Source organism: Panthera uncia (assembly GCF_023721935.1).
Source record: "Panthera uncia isolate 11264 chromosome A1 unlocalized genomic scaffold, Puncia_PCG_1.0 HiC_scaffold_16, whole genome shotgun sequence".
Taxonomy (NCBI): Eukaryota; Metazoa; Chordata; class Mammalia; order Carnivora; family Felidae; genus Panthera; species Panthera uncia.
Window position 1 is genome coordinate 71,854,603 of NW_026057576.1, and position 16,838 is coordinate 71,871,440.

Here is a 16,838-nt window from a genome sequence, read left to right on the forward strand (position 1 = left end):
AAACAGACAGCTTCTTCCACTCGTTTTCTGAAGATTCTATAGACTAGCCTCAGAGAGAGGACATATTTACAGAGGATTAAAAAATGAGTGTATGAAAGCAAGGCTACACAAGCTATCGAAAAATAAATTCATGCATACACGCAGAAGAAATGCAAAGCTGGGAGACAGTTGCTATGATCAGAGATAAAGGTAGAGTCCAGAAGAGCCCCGTGGATCACTGCTACCCCCAATCACGTGGGTCTGATTTAGTTTAGTTTAGTTTAGTTTTGTTTTTTTTTGCTTTATTTTTTCTTCATTTTATCATTATTACTTTTTTTTTTGACAGAGAGAGAGAACAGGAAAGAGGCAGAAAGAGGGGGAGAAAGACAGAAGGTCAAGCAAGTTGGGCACTATCAGCACAGAGCCCAACATGGGGCTCAAACCCACAAACCTTGAGATGATGAGCCAAGCCGAAATCAGGAGTCAAGATGCTCCATCAACTCAGCCAGGCAGGCACCCCCAACCTGGATATATTTTTTTACAAAATTTTTATTATAGACTTTTGGAGGCTCAAATAACATTTCTGAATGGATTTCCTGCTGAGAATATTAACAAAGAATTAAGGCGTCTTGGTTTTCTTTTTGTTTTTCCTCCTATGATCGTTTATTTCCTAAATTCCACATGGGAGTGAAATCGTGTGGTATTTGTCCTTCTCTGACTGACTTATTTCACCTAGCATAATACCCTCTAGCTCCATCCTCGTCTACATGTAAAATGTAAAACCATAAAACCTCTAGAAAAAATACAGAAGAAAGTTAAGTCATGATGATTGGTTATGTTAAAGGGAGAGAGGAGCCGTGTGAAAGAGCTCCCAATGGCCAAAATCAGAATGATTTGAACAAAATACAAATAAGATGGTATTGAGCTTTAGTCAAAATTAAACTTTAATAAGTAAATTTACTAAGTAAATAAATAATAAATAGATAAACAGCACGTCATGTTGATAAGATTTGATGAGAATGACACTTTACTTCTGGGCGGCCTCGCTAACCCAAACTCTTAATTCCAGTCTAGTCAGGAGACAAATCCCAACTGAGGAACATTCTACCAAACACCTGGGCAACACGCAACATTGTCAAACTCGTGAAAAACAAACAAGCGAAAAAATGTCTGAGAAGCTGTCACAGCCCTGTGGCACCCAAGTGTAACAGGACATTATAAATGAGACCCCGAACCAAAGAAAGACATTAAATGAAAAATAAGGAAATCTGAACAAAGTATGTTAGTTAATAATTTTAAAAAAGATACTAATATCACGCCATATGTTCTGTAGCTGAAATTTAAATAATAACTTTTGAAAAAGGAGGTGGGGTTTGTGAGACTTAATGCAGTCGTCCATGAAAGGCCAACTCACTGCATCCCCCTGACTTTGGGTGCTGAACACACCCAGAGGAAGGAAACTATCCCTGTAGCCCTGAATTTATGTCTCTACTTTGATTTTTTTAGATTTTGTTGTTTAATTCAGTTCACATAAGGCTTGACATTCTCATTAATACAAGTGGTATATATGCTCTTTGTGCTGTTGATTTTCTAATAGAATTCACTCAGAAACTCCCACAATCCCTTGATGTGTGATGTCACCCAGTGTCCAGGCTCCTCATTTGCCTTGCAAATGAACTTTTGCTTCTCATACAGTACATTCTAGACAGTAACTGAAATGGATTCGCTTCTACTCAACAACTATGACTTTGGACTTTTGTCCTGGGTATATTCTCTTGCCCCTCAGTTAGCAACCCCCCTCCCACCACCACACACACACACCCCCACTGAGAGTCTGAACTTCTGTGCCCGTGCTGTTCTCACTGGGTCAGAGCATTTGTGTCCTCTGCTGATCACCTTATAGAGAAGACCTGGAAAGGGGCTCCTTTCTATAATGCTTTTCCCTCTGACTTCAGCACTTCCCCATGTGTCCCATTTCTTCTCAATCTCCCACCTCTGTCTCAAACAGAGGCCCTATTCTGAATGTTTCTTATAGAATTACTAACCCCACCAAGGCTAAAATGACCAAATGTTTCTGGATCTGTCTTAGTTCATTCAGGCTGCTACAATTGAAAAACCATACCATAGACTGGATGACTTTTAAACAATAGAAATTTATTTTTCACGGTTCCAGAGGCTACATCCAAGATAGAGGCACTGGTAGATCAGCATCTGGTGAGGACCTACCTCCTAGTTCATAGATGGATGGCTTCTCTGTGTGTCCTCACAAGGTGAAAGCGGTGAGGGAGGTCTATGGGGTCTTTTTTTATAAGGCCGCTAATCCCGTTCATGAGGGTTCCACCTTTATGACCTCCCAAAGGCCTCACCTCTAAATACCATCACTTCCGAGGTTAGAATTTTAACATATGAACTTTGAGAGGAGCGCGAGCCTTCAATCTGAAGCAATTGGATATTTTGTTGACAATACGAAAACTCAGATTAGGTTTCTCATTTAGTGAAAATAAAACCGTGGCTCAAGGAGAATGGCTTGCTCCTTGTCTGATTCTAACTTTGCTACCATCATTAATGTGACGCATCATTTTTTCAAAGATGGAGGATCCCTTCAAAGGAGAGGCAGAAATGAAAAGCTAGAGACACCCAGGACAGAAGCTACCAGTGGTGATGATAGGGAAGCTGAGCTGTTGAGACATAAGGCATGTGAGAGAAGAACGGTGGTGATTAGGAAACCAACCAAATTTTGTTCTAAGGACGGTCTGATGAGAATCTGTGACCTCTCAGCAACCTTCCAGGAAGACCAATCCTGACCTTCAACATCACTATAACCCTGTCTTCACGGAGTTACTGACCGAATCCACAATGGCTATACTGCCAGCCCCTCTGTTAAAAAACCACCCTCCCCTCAGAGTTCTAGGAGAGCAGGAGGTAAGACAGAAAGCTGACTCTCTTTCCTTGTTGGAGCTGGATGGTTCTTGCCTCCCCACTTGGAACTCTGAAAAGACTGGCCCATAGAAACAATATTGACACAAGGGAGAGAGGGCTGACACCTCTACGGATTTGGAACTATACTTATGTTCATTATGCATTAGGATGGCTTTTATGGGTTTGCCTCAGACGCCAACCACATTTCAACACTCTTTCCATAGGAAAAGGTCAACTTTAGGGCAATGGGTTGTGAAACCAGCTATTGGAACACAGCATATGCATCTGGAACATAAGTGACTCTCTTCATTCTGCGGGAACACAGGGAAGGCACGTGCCCCAACAGCATTTCTTCCTCGAGCTTTGAAAGCCAGAATTTTCAAGCAAAGCAGCGAGGTTATGATGTTGTCCTTCAAGGTGAAAAAAAAAAGGCCCATCCTTTTATGTCTCTATAGATAACAAGTTGAACTAAGCATTGTTTCTGTTTCACTTACAAAACCTAAGTGGTGGGTTTGCTTTTCCGGCCTTCATTACTTGAGTCTAGCTAAGTGGTTAAGGGCATGCAAAGTTCACTCCCAGCCCACCATTTTTTAAGCATTTACTTCCTTGTCAGTGTTATAATGTAAACAAGTATGTGTGGGTGGTAAGGGAGGCCCTGGGAGCACTAACCATTCACTTGATTAAATAAAATGCCACAAAATAATATAAATGCAGATGCGAAGGGGCTATCAACGAGTCCCAAGGTTCTAGGTTTCAAAATTAAAGGCTCTTTGATAAAAGATGTCAGCAACTCATATGGCCAAATTTGTCACATGCTTAAACATTTCATTTCCCACAGGGAGAGTGAATGCAACGTGATGCTTTGTCTTAGAATACGTTTTACTCTGGTGTGTTGTCCTCAGTTGAGGGAATCAAAGGGCGAGGCCAGGGAGACAGGAAACACACAGATCCCCATGTCCAGATTCCTCTTACATGAATATTTTGTAAGCCAGCATATGAGGTGCGTTTACTCCGAGAAATGGGTTGTTTGTTGTAAGCCTTTGGTAAACAGGAACCGACAAACCTGTCTACAAATAGCAATGCCTGAAGAGTGAAGGAATCCGTAAGTCTACTCACTAGGAATGCCGTGGTTCCCCTGCTGTGTCCTCCCCTCCGTTCTGGGAACATTGTGACCTCTTCTAGTAAGCAAAGCTGTAGGAACAGATGATGATTCATAAAATCACTTCCCCAGGTGAAAGCGGAAGATGGATGAAACAGAACCTTTGATCTTAATGAAATCCTAATGGGAAAGCCCGCCCAATTATGTGTTTCCGTTTGAGTATTCTTCCGCACTGATTCGTATTTTCTAAGGAAAGCAACACAATATGGCAAGTGTATTAGTCATGTTACTTCTCTGGCTGAAGTAATTTATTAAACAGCATCATAGTTTTCTGGACGATTCACTAAGCCTCTTCAATTACTTAACTCTTGTAGAACAATTTCATACTGGCAAGAGCAGAGAGGAAAAAGACCCACGAAGGAAGTCAAGAACTTAGAATGTTTCAGAAGCACCTGGACAGAGAATATGTCTTTATCTCTCAATTTGCCATGAAATTCTGTTTTCTATGCACCCACCATTTTTTAAAAGCCTTTGGGAATGATTAGTCCACTTTATCTTTTTTATCTTGCATATTGTGGCTAAGTGGCATAGATTAATTATAATTAATTAATTAATTAATTTTAAGGGAGTTAATGTTTTGGCACCCATTGCGTGCTTCTGTAATAAATGTCTTACTCCAATTTGCTGATCGATCAAGCACCTGTCAAAATCGCCTGAATCTTTTTCATACTGACTTCTGTATTTCTTCTTTGTATTCTGCCTTCTCCTCCCTATGTTGTAAGTTTGAACGTACTGCTTGAAGAGTGTACAAACTTGTATTTTCTCCCTTTGTATGTATTGTTTACAGAGCCCTTACCTCCGATGTCTTTTGATTGATCAAGTGCGGTATTTTCTAATAAAATTTACATCATATCTCTATAAGATGCATTTGAACAAAGGGTTTAAAAAGCCAAATAATGAAATTTCAAGCCTCGGTGCAAATGTGAAAGAGATTTTGCTTTTGCTTAAATCAAAGAGGCCACTGATGATTAAATATATCATTATTTTATTTACCACTCTGAAAGCAAAAAAAAAAGTTTATAAATTATAATGGATGCTTAGGAATAATTTCACACTGCATATATACTGGGCACACCAGCCTTTGGAAACTTTGAAATCTATTTAATCTATTCCAAAAGAGATGCCATTTTTTTCTTCTTGTCCATTTTGCACGTCTCAGTTGCAAACTATAACATAATTTGATCTATTTGTGTTTTTTTTTTCCATTCCTAGGTACAATAAAACACTTTGTTTTTGCTTTGCAAGAAAATAAATGGAATTGCAGTCATCTCTACAATGGCTAATATTTGCCAGAAGAATGAAAGAGGTCATCAATTCCTAGATACCTCTTGCTTTTAGAGTTGATTAATTGGAGGGAAATGTGTAGATAAAATGCTGTATTTGGGAAAGGATTCCATTCCTAAAGCCATTTAATTTGTTTCCTCAAAAGAACAAATTGTCTAGCACCCCATCCACCTGCAGTTATCAATCCTGAAGCTTCAATGGCATTAGTAAGATATTTATCAAGAGATAAATAGGGGCAGGGGTGTGCTGCATGTCACGTGGCCTTTGTTTCTTATATTGATTTTCTGCATTGAAAATCCCAATCATTCATTATTAACATCCTTACTTCACCTTAACTGTTAGTTATAAATTACATATACTTAAAAACAAATATTTGCTCTCTGAAAGATTACAAACTGGCTGATAGAAAGTAATCGTATGTGAAATGAAATTAGAATCGTTTCAAAATAGTGTGTGAAAAGTTACATAATTCTTTACATTCTGATGTATGAATATTACAAAATGATATTTAGCGACACTTAATAGATTTAAGTTTGTGATGCAATAGTCAAGACAGTGTACATCTTTCCCTTGAACTTTTGCTAAAATTTTGAACATGTTCCTAGTGGATGAAAAATGGCCTCATGCCTGATCTGAACAATTAAATGTTCATGAGTGGCTAGTTGAGAATAGCATGCTTTTTAACTTCAATTATTTATTGAAAACTATTAAAACTACGGGTATAACATTTATTTGTTACGAAGCACTACATTTCGGAAAACATCTGTATGCAGCAAGATACTACAGAAACAATTCCCTAGGTAGTCTTTTATATTTTGGTCACTAATAGGCAAGAGCTTGGAAATGTTATACTTTCTCACTTCAAAATTTAAGGAAATATCATATCATCTTTATTATTTTTCTCATTCTTTTTATGATAAAATTTTCATTACACAGGACATATTTAATATTTAATCTATTTATTTAAAGTTGAAATGGAAACTTTTTCAAACCTGGGCCTACATGACCTAACAATCTCCCTGGAGAGTCTATTTGAAGCACTAAAGGCTTTGGGGTTTGACAGAGGTACGTCCCAATCTCAGCACTGAGCTGCTCACATCATCTCTATGCTGTGAAATGGGGGGCAGTAGGGCATGAGTATTGGGAAGGCAGCGTGGCCTGACATATATAGATCATGGTGTATGGTCTATAAGAGATAATGAAATATGAACCCCCCCAATCATGGTTACATATCATAAAAGGAAAAATTCTGCAATTATTTGTGAAAATATGAATAGCCATGACCTTTATACAAATGAACATCTTTAATAGAAATATCTAAGTCCAGACCACTTGTAACCTGAAAAGAAAGTGGAGACAAAGAGAATAGAAAAGAAAGAGAAGGGGAAGGAGTAGGAAGAGATTGACCAGAGGAGGGAGGGAGGGAGGAAGGAAGGAAGGAAAGAAGGAAGGAAGGAAGGAAGGAAGGAAGGAAGGAAGGAAGGAAAGGAGGAAGGAAGGAAGGAAGGAAGGAAAGGAGGGAAGGAAGGAAGGAAGGAAGGAAGGAAAGGAGGAAGGAAGGAAGGAAAGGAGGGAAGGAAGGAAAGAAAGGAGGAAGGAAGGAAGGAAAGGAGGGAAGGAAGGAAGGAAGGAAAGGAGGAAGGAAGGAAGGATGGAAGTAAAGAAGGAAAGGAGGATGGAAGTAAAGAAGGAAAGGAGGAAGGAAGGAAGGAAGGAGCTACACTGTTTCCATCGATTATAGATTTTGATGAAGTATTAATAAGTGGTTAGGGTTTTATTTCATTTTTACTTATTGGTTTGTTCTACCATGATTGTCAATCATCATGTCATTCGTGAAGGAGATGCTACTGTTCTTTTGTAATTGTTAAAATTCATGAAATATCTGTTATGTTTCATTTACTAAGCTACGCTTCGTTCATAATGTCTTAGTCAGGTATGAAACATACCCAGTGGATCGGGCCCAATTATATTTAGTGTACTGATGGGGGTGACAGAGGATGAGGTTGACTGAAATAACTGAAGTTACTTGAGAACACAAACTCACTGTTTAATGCAGACATGGATGCATATTATGAACCAAAACATTTCCTTTCAAAACTAAGCAAGGGACAGAAAGTTATCTCTTAGTAGCCAAGGACCTGATTAAACAAAACAAAAAGTGAAGCCATCCTAAATATCATAATACTCCTTCAAAGAAATATGTGGAGTAAGTGAATGTACTGACGGATAAAGAGAGACCGTGTTAAAGGAGAGTCTGAAACACCCAGGCTGCCCATTTGCTAGTCGGGTGATGTATTTGGCAAATCTCTTAATATCTTGAAGTCAATTTTTTCCTGGTGTAAAAATTGGAAGTAATGATACCAAATCATACATCTGTAAAGAGATAAAATGAGGTAATGTACACAGTACATAGTCGAATTGCCAGTATAATTATTTTTGCCTGTGACCTCTAAAGGATAACCGTTCTGATTATATAATCATTTGAAAAGTGTTTATAATAGCACTATTAAGTCAAAAAGGAGATTATAGAACCATACTCAATTTTTCCAACTATGAAAAGCTCTGGGCAAGCAATAAGAGACTATAAAGAAATGAATAGTTCCTTAAGTAACATATTGTTATTGAATACTTTTTAAGTGTTATAAATGGTACTCGTTCAATAAAACATACACAATTACAGTGTTTTAAAAGATAGTATAAAATGGCTAGTCACAAGGTAATATTTAATATGCTGTGAAAACTTACCAAAGGATAAATGACCCAAATCTTGACATATATGCATAATATGATATATTTTGATAAAAAGACAAGTTTAAGGTGAATTTGCTTTAACTTTGTAGGACCAGCATATGGAAAGGTCTCCCAGGACTAAGAATGCAGAATTACCACAACAGGAAAACACCCTGCCAATATTATTTAAGCATTAGTCAACAGAGAATGTGATACTTTATTCTGAGTGCAGATTAAACGAAATCTGAAAATGTAAGCACTTTTTTTGTGGGGACGGGGGAGACAAGGGAAAGTCAAGATGAAAATGATGCCTAATCTTATGTCCTAATAGATAGATTAACCATTTGAGACAGGTAGAAATGAGAGAAGTTGTGAACACATTCTGGTCCATCATGAGGTCAGCCTAGAGACTGAAGAAATCCAGGGGAAAAGAGTTGAGTCTACGAAGGACTAAATATCACCATCAAAGGAAAAGGGGGAATCAAAAGGCCTGCTAGAAGAATGTTGACACCATTGACATTACTTTAGTCAGATATAAATTTTAATTTGGGAAGAGTGAAGAGTTGTGAAGAGTTCACTATTATCGTTATCTGGTTTCAACATTAATCAAATAGAAGGTAGACCTTTCTTGGTCAGTCTCTCATATACTCACATTTATATTTATGACACAAAGCACAATGCTGACCTCTCCCCTAAATTATACGCAGACATATGCAGTATTTGTACGGGTATATATTGACAAAGGCAATACTTAGGCCCTGACTAAACCAGTATAAAGAGAGAAAACCCAGGGGATTTCCCATAACAAATTCTAGGCTGTTATATTAATTATATTAAAACCTTATTTGACCTGTTCTGTCTGCCAAGTATCTTAGATTTAGTTCTTATTTTTATTTGTAAAAGCTAATTATTTATGTGTATACACAGGTGTATACTTATGTATAAATGCGTACGTATGCATATACACGTATACATACATATACATATGCAGCGGGACACAGAGAGACAGATTTTCATTTTAGATTCTCGATGGTATTAACTCAAGTGTTCATAGAATTTATTCAGTTAGAAGCTAAATAAATTTATACATTGTCCTTGTGTTATGGAGATACAATAAAAATCAGACCATGTTATAATGACTATGTTTTTCAGGAGGTAAATAGATTAACCAAGAGTGGAAGAAACTTGCCAGAAATCACATAATCAGAAAAGCCTGGAGATCAGACTAGATCTTCTGGTTTTAAGATTTTGTCTCTTTCTTTATGCTTTATAACAGGTAAAAGTATGAATCCATCGGGATAAATCCTCCTTTAAAAATGAAAATACTAGATTCTTATTGCATTATTGAAGCATGATAACAATTTAAGATACTGCTTTGACTTTTGAAATCGAAAACCTTTTATTTTTTTGAAAACCTTTTAAATGTATTTGGCTTTATATTATGCCTACCAAATTAAAAAAATACGTTTATTTTTCTAAGTTCAATTTAAATTTCTTATTTTCTTGAAAATGTACTATACCACATGAGAATTTGAGCTTCTAACTTTAAAGAAAATATTTGTTTTATTTCATCTTGTCAAGACTTAAAAGAACCGGCATTATTATCATGAGTTTCAAAATACCTTTACAACGATCTTAAATTCTGTATCTTAGCTGTTATAGGATATTTATTTATATCTCTCTTCCCCAAGGCTATAAGACCTGGTAAAATTACTCAGTAAGATTACCACCTATTTGGAGAGGAAAAATATACATGTAAAACCCCAAATCAGAACCACTACAGAGTTTTGTACATCAACAATAGCAAAACTATCCACATACAATATGCCTAAATATTGAGAGCGTTTATTGCCATTTTATGGGTTTGGAGTTAGAAAACGTGTTCAACTGAAAATACGTTCAGAATCTAAAGCCATGCGGTTGTATTACCATTTTCCCTGAATAATTTTATCCTCTGCCTCTGAAACATTATCTGGGAAGGAATGACAACTGAAGTGAAGATTGCTAGTTTTACTTAACCATACAGATTCTGCTTTGCGAAGTTTGAGGAAAATAACTTGAACGCCTTTTGTGTCTTTCAAAAGTTAGGTTGGTAGAAACAACCGAAACAAAATACCTGAGCATTTCTCCATTATTTCTGTGCTACGACGTGAGAGCACAAGCACCGAGCTCCCTCGTCTGCATCGACTTCACAGGTGCCATGTTGAGTTGGGTTGCACCTGTCATACTGTGTCTTGTCGCATTGCATGGTGCCTTATGATGGATGCCGACACGAGGTAGGGGGCTGCCCCCACGCCTATGAAAACAAATTCAGAAGGCAAGCAGATGGTGCGTTGTTTGCTGCGGTAACTATTGTGGTAAATAAAATACACCTAATTTTGGAAACGGCTATCACGTTGCTAAACCTCATAGTCTGAACTGCATCTAAAAGGGGTAAATGTTATTGATCTCGGGGATGCTTTTTCTTCAGTCATCTGATAAAATGGACGTTAAGCTAATATCGCAGCAGTTACTAAGCCAGAAGGAGGAGTGGAACCACATTGCACTCAACAAAGATTATGTCATTTGAAAAAATTTGGAGACAGTAAGGGTAACCATTTTTTTTTTTTTTTTTTTGCCGTGGGCACTTCGGATTCCTAAATTGTGGCAAAGAGTTGTCAATGCAGATGTCAGCAAGCCTTTCAGAGATGAGAGCCATTTCAATAGGACGTGGAGGGGCGCCTGGGTGGCTCAGTCGGTTAAGTGTCCGACTTCGGCTCAGGTCATGATCTCACTGCCTGTGAGTTGGAGCCCCGCGTCGGGCTCTGTGCTGACAGCTCAGAGCCTGGAGACTGCTTCCGATTCTGTGTCTCCCTTGCTCTCTGCTCTTCCCCCACTCACACCCTGTGTCTCTGAAAAAATGAATAAATGTTGAAAAAAAATTTTTTTAATAAAAAAAAAATAGGACGTGGAGTGAACAGTGGCTGTTAAATATTCCCGAATTACATTAAATTTCAGGCCAGGTCAGTGAACACTGGAAATAAAACCTTATTATTTTCAGTTGAAAAGTTCAACACCACCATTTTGAACTAACCTATTTCAGAAGCTCTTGAATTTTTTTTCCCCCACAATGATTAGCAGGTCACGTAAACTATATTTTTAAAATACTCATCTGATGTGTGCTACATCATAATTAGGATTAGCAAATTCATATTTTATATTATGAATAGAACTAATTACAAGAACAGATATTTTATACTTTGGTGAATCTCTGTTTAATCGTAAGATTAAGGTATCCTTTTATAATCAATATAATATTTAAAGAGAAATACAATTAAATAGGTCAATTAACCCAATGCATTAAATGTAACATTTCACTAATCTCATAATTAGCTTATATAGGGCTTAAAAATGTAGTTATTCCTTATATAGATTTATTTCATCTTAGACTTCATGAAGATATGTGTTAGTTTTGGTTTTAGGTGAAGAAATATCATTAAATGAAAAATTAGTCTTATAACATATGTTGGTTGATGAGTTCTAATTTAATCCATCAAAACAAATGAACTGATTTAGTACTTTGCAAAACATTTTTCCTGGACACTTGACTGAAATATTTCAAGACTTCTTACTTTCTCTGTAACAAAAGAAATCCATATTCAAGTAGTTCTGACATGTGAAAGTGTAGTGCAAAATTTGAGAAGGGGGTTGATATGTAAATATCTTTTATGAGCGCAATAATGAAACTGACCTTATGTTTATACTTACACCTATATTTTTATCTTAGGACTTAGTCTGTCTGGTATGACATCACAGATGCCCAGACTGCTTAATATTAGGTCAGTCTTCTTTGAACTTTAGCTGTAAAAGAGCATTCCTTCGCAGGAGGTAGTTTGAATTATTTTCATTGGCTCTGCCCATGTGTGTATTCTATAGTTACCTCATAAAAAGAGCAAAGAACACTAAACTATCAGGATGGATTGACCAATTGATCGATCAGTAGATAGAGAGATAGAAGATGGATAGATTGATAGATAGATGATAGATCAAGATAGACAGACAATAGATAGATAAATCATCATATTCTTGCTGTGGAACCACCCAGGGTTATGCTCACGCTAGTTACCATCCTCCAACAATGATTTCTGTATTGTTTCAGAGGCTCTGCTAGGACATATTGAACAGCAGGACTTTGAGAACAACGGATAGATTACCATTGGTTTTTCTGAGAAGTATGGCGACCAGTTGCTCATTTTAAAAAGGCAACTCTTCAGAACATCTTGTATGTCCTACAAAAACACTGTCCATAACATGATATTGTCTTCCTAACTCTGTTTCTTCTCATTTCTTCCGGTGTATTTTCTGACTCGCTATCTCCGCAATGGAAACACCAGCCGCCACCGAGTCGATCCATTAATTTGCCCCTTACTGCCTACAATTACTTACCGTAGTAAGCCAATTCTACCTCCAAATAGGATTTCAATCCACTCCTTCCTCTCTATCTCCAAGGATTTTTTTTCCATCTCAGCTTCCCAGAATCCCTCACCTAAAAGCCTATACTATTTTTGTAATGTTACTCCTCTCTTAATCCCTTCTCATTTATCACTACCTTTTCGCAAAGTTGCTGTTTTGAATTAACTTTATCACAACACTCCTCTGTTGGCTCATTACTGGACAAAATCCAAACTCATCAGCACAGAGTCAAGATTTCCTTTGTATCCAACCCCAACATTCTGGCTCTTGAACCCTAGTTTTGGCCGTGCCACAAAAGATCCCGTAATACTAGTGGGTAGAAATGAGATTCTACACTTTATGTGTGCCTGGTACACATAAACTCTATGCAAGTGTGCGGTATTTGCTGTTATAGTTAACAAAAGCCACAGACGGGGATGAAACTAAGACAACAAATTAAATGGAGAATCAAACATAAAGTTAAGATTAATGAACTGGAAAATAGATTCAGAACATGTCTACAGAATTAAGGTTTCTGAAACACATAAAAATACAGGATTTATACACAAAAAATTAGGAACCCCAGAAGACTGTAATGGATACAGGGCAATGGATAGCACGATAATATGCTAAGAGAATTCTCTGGATTTCCTTGCCCACAGGTGGTTTTGACAGATGAGTCCTGAATCAGTCTGACTACTGCCTATACCACTCTGTCACTATCTTAACATCTTTCCCTTTTCACGGGAAACCCATAGTTCAGACTGAACTTCTTTAATTCATGTTGATGAGAAAGAGTCTATTCCCTGTAAATAGTGCGATGCCACCCTTCAGTGCATTATTCTGACTAGCAATGAAAAGAGAAAACTTTGATTTACACACAAGGAAAAGTCGAACAAGTTACGTCCTCCAGATCTAATGACAATTTCACTTGTCATGATTTTGATCTGTTGCCAGCTAATCCAGTTTGAAGTTGCATTCACCTGTGCCTGGTGAACTGTCACTTTAACCTCCTAAGCAAGAGTGGAGAGGCAGCTTTTCCCCAGAGGTGTAAGAGGGTGTTTAATAGGGAGGAAATACATTATTATTAAGTCACAGACCTTCCAATATGCGTCTTCTCAACCACGTCTAAGTACTTGGCACAGGACTGCTCACCATCCTTGGTGCATATGGTTTGTTTTGGAACCAAATCTAATTTAACTCTTGCTAAGTGCTGATCAACAAACCAGTGTCTTTCCATAATGAGATTTTATTGGTCCATGTCAAAATGAAGACAAAAGAAAAAAACGTCAACTCGGTAAAAATTTCCCAAGGCCGAATTTGTTCATTATCAAGGACTTTAAGGGTTGAGATTATTTCCATCTGAATTTTTGGTATTGAAACAACTTTCCTTTCAGGAAATGACAGTGATGAAAGATTCCACTTTCGATGGTAGAATCTAGTCTTTTGTTTTCTTTTGTGCAGCTTTTTTACATTCTTACTAGAAAAAAAATATTGCCAACCCAATTACCATTCTGCCATATAAATTTTGAATTTTACAGGTATGTGAAAGCCATATATGAGTATTTTTCTAGCATGCATTAATAATGGTCCTTATCCTATCATTTTAACATAAGCCATGGCCTGCAGGGGACAGCAACCTCTGAACTTGAGTATCTCTCTCACCAGATCATTCTTTATGGCCTTGATGAATGGCACATTCTCTGGGCGATCCTATGGAACATGATCCTTGAGTATCTCCTCAGGTATAAAATAATAGATCCATTCTAACATACCTACCCCCCTTTAGCCTCTTTATAACGTCCTCTACTAGCTGCTACAGCAACTCAGATTTGTGTATGTCACTGAACATTGGTCCCCACTTTCCCCAAGCTTCTAATAGCCATGCTATCAATGTGCTTGCCGCATTTGTAGGGTCTTGATCAGAGTTCTGTGTCCTAAGAAAGTGCTACCAGGTCAATGAATTCTTGCTCACCCAGTCTTCAGTTCCAGCCCTCTTAGGCAAGCACACTCAAAATTTAATCCCAGGAATATCCCCCTGGATCCTACAAATATATGCTCACCAATTCTTGCTGTTCTTTTATTGTGTAATCTCATTCCTCCTTTGTCATTCTAAGCAGGTCGCTAGCCAGATTATGCTGAGTTTAAACCATGGTTATCCACTCCAAGGCTCCTGGAGGTGGGTTTCTGTTCCCTTATGTTATCTTTCATCAGAGGGGAAGGATTACCTTCCTTGAGGTGGGGGGGTGGGCCTCTTCTCCAAGCCATGACAGCTCAGGGGGTCTGCATAACCCAAATCGGCTACTGCATCCATTCATGTTTCAAGTTCAGATCATTGTAAGCAGGGTCCTAAACTTAGCCTAAAAATTGGCTTTGCTGAATATTTAAGCCTCTTTGGAGACTGGCAGCTCTCAGGTTCTGAGTCTGCTCCTCAGCTTTGTTTCGTGTCTCACTACAGATGATAAAGACCTTCAGAAAGAAGTTCTAGTTATCAGAGTTAACTAGATAGGTTAACTAGATAAGTTAATAAACCTTCAGAAAGAACTTCCGGTTATCATAGTTAGCTTTTAACTACTTGGCAATAGCACTCAGTGGCAATCTATCTTTAGGGAGTATTGTGGACTAAATGTTTATATTCCCTCCAACTTCATATGCTAAACCCTAATATTTGGAGATGGAGTCTATGAAGATGTGATAGAGGTTACATGAGGTCATAAGGGTGGGGACCTAATCCAGTAGGGTTGATGCCTTTCTAAGAAGAGGAAGGCACACTGGACGACCTTGTGGCTCTCCACCATTAGAGGACACAGCAAGAACACTATAGAAGAGAGCTCTCACCAGGAACAGTATTAGTTGGCACCTTGATCTTGGACTTCCTAGCTTCTAGAACTGTGAGATATAAATTTCTGTTATTTAAGCCACTCGATCTATGATATTCTTTATGGCAACCCAAGCTGACTAAGATAGGAAGTTAATATAATTTTTAAATAACCAGTCAAATCTTTGTATACATTGTTTTCTATATATATTTTAAATGCCTGAATCATGTACTTGTTTCTTTCTACCAGAATGTTTTCCTGGTCACTACTGGCCAAATATTCATTAATAATGCTGCCATCTTGTGCCAGGGATGACCTTTAACTATGTACCCTTAGGGTATTGTCCTCCTTGCCTATCAAGTGACTAAGGGATGACTATCTTAGTCACTGAATCACATCTTCCTGCCTGTTTTCTCCTATTGGTATCACCTGTGTTTGGGTTCTCGGAGAAGGACGCACCAAAAAAGGATTAACCATGTCAAGGAAATATGAGTAACTCATTTTCATGTCCTTCATAGTTGTTACATGGCATATTCATAATACCAAACGAAGATCATGGAAGGTGGGAATTATCTCTAATATTGATCCTGGATTATCAATGACACAGAATTGCCTAACATGAGTGAAGAAAAAATGTATTCTGGATTGAATTGTTATAAATTGAAAATGTTTTCGCTGTTCAGACGTTCCATGGAGTATTTCCGGTGTCAGTAGCACTGAAGAGTGGAAAGAGGGCTACTCTTTGATCAAGAAACTCCAAGTAACAAAATCTAAATTCAGCGGAGTGTTCTGTCAACTCTTTTTCTTTTTTTCCATATCAAGTATGCTATAGTTCTCCTAGATTTCTTTATACCATCCGAACAGTATTACAAAGTAATACTTTGTGATCTTGGTTTTCTTACGATGTTTTGTCTCCATTTCCTTCTTTTTTTTTTTTTAATTTTTTTTAATGTTTTTATTTATTTTTGAGAGAGAGAGAGAGAGACAGAGCACGAGCAGGGGAGGAGCAGAGAGAGAAGGAGACACAGAATCTGAAACAGGCTCCAGGCTCTGAGCTGTCAGCACAGAGCCCGACGCGGGGCTCAAACTCACAAACCATGAGATCATGACCTGAGCCGAAGCCGGACGCTCGACCGACTGAGCCACCCAGGCACCCCATCCATTTCCTTCTTTTTGTGCACAGAATGAAAATAAATTGCTATTATTCTATGCAGTTAATGATGCCCTTGGGAGCTGGGCGGGCAGATTAGAGAGGTGGGAGTGATCCAAGCTCCTAAATATTTAGCTAAATTGGATGTTTTCTAAAGGCAAGTGATCATTTAGAGAAACGGAAGATACATCATAGGAAAAATATCAGACATGATGAAGCAGGGAGTCACCGGATAATCTAATAAGTTGTTTCTTTTTAAAACCAATACTTTTAATGATTAACGTTTATTTAGAGGGAATGGGAAGAAACTGATTTCATATTGATACATATTGCTTTGAATTTATTTCTTAATCACTAATCTGTTTCT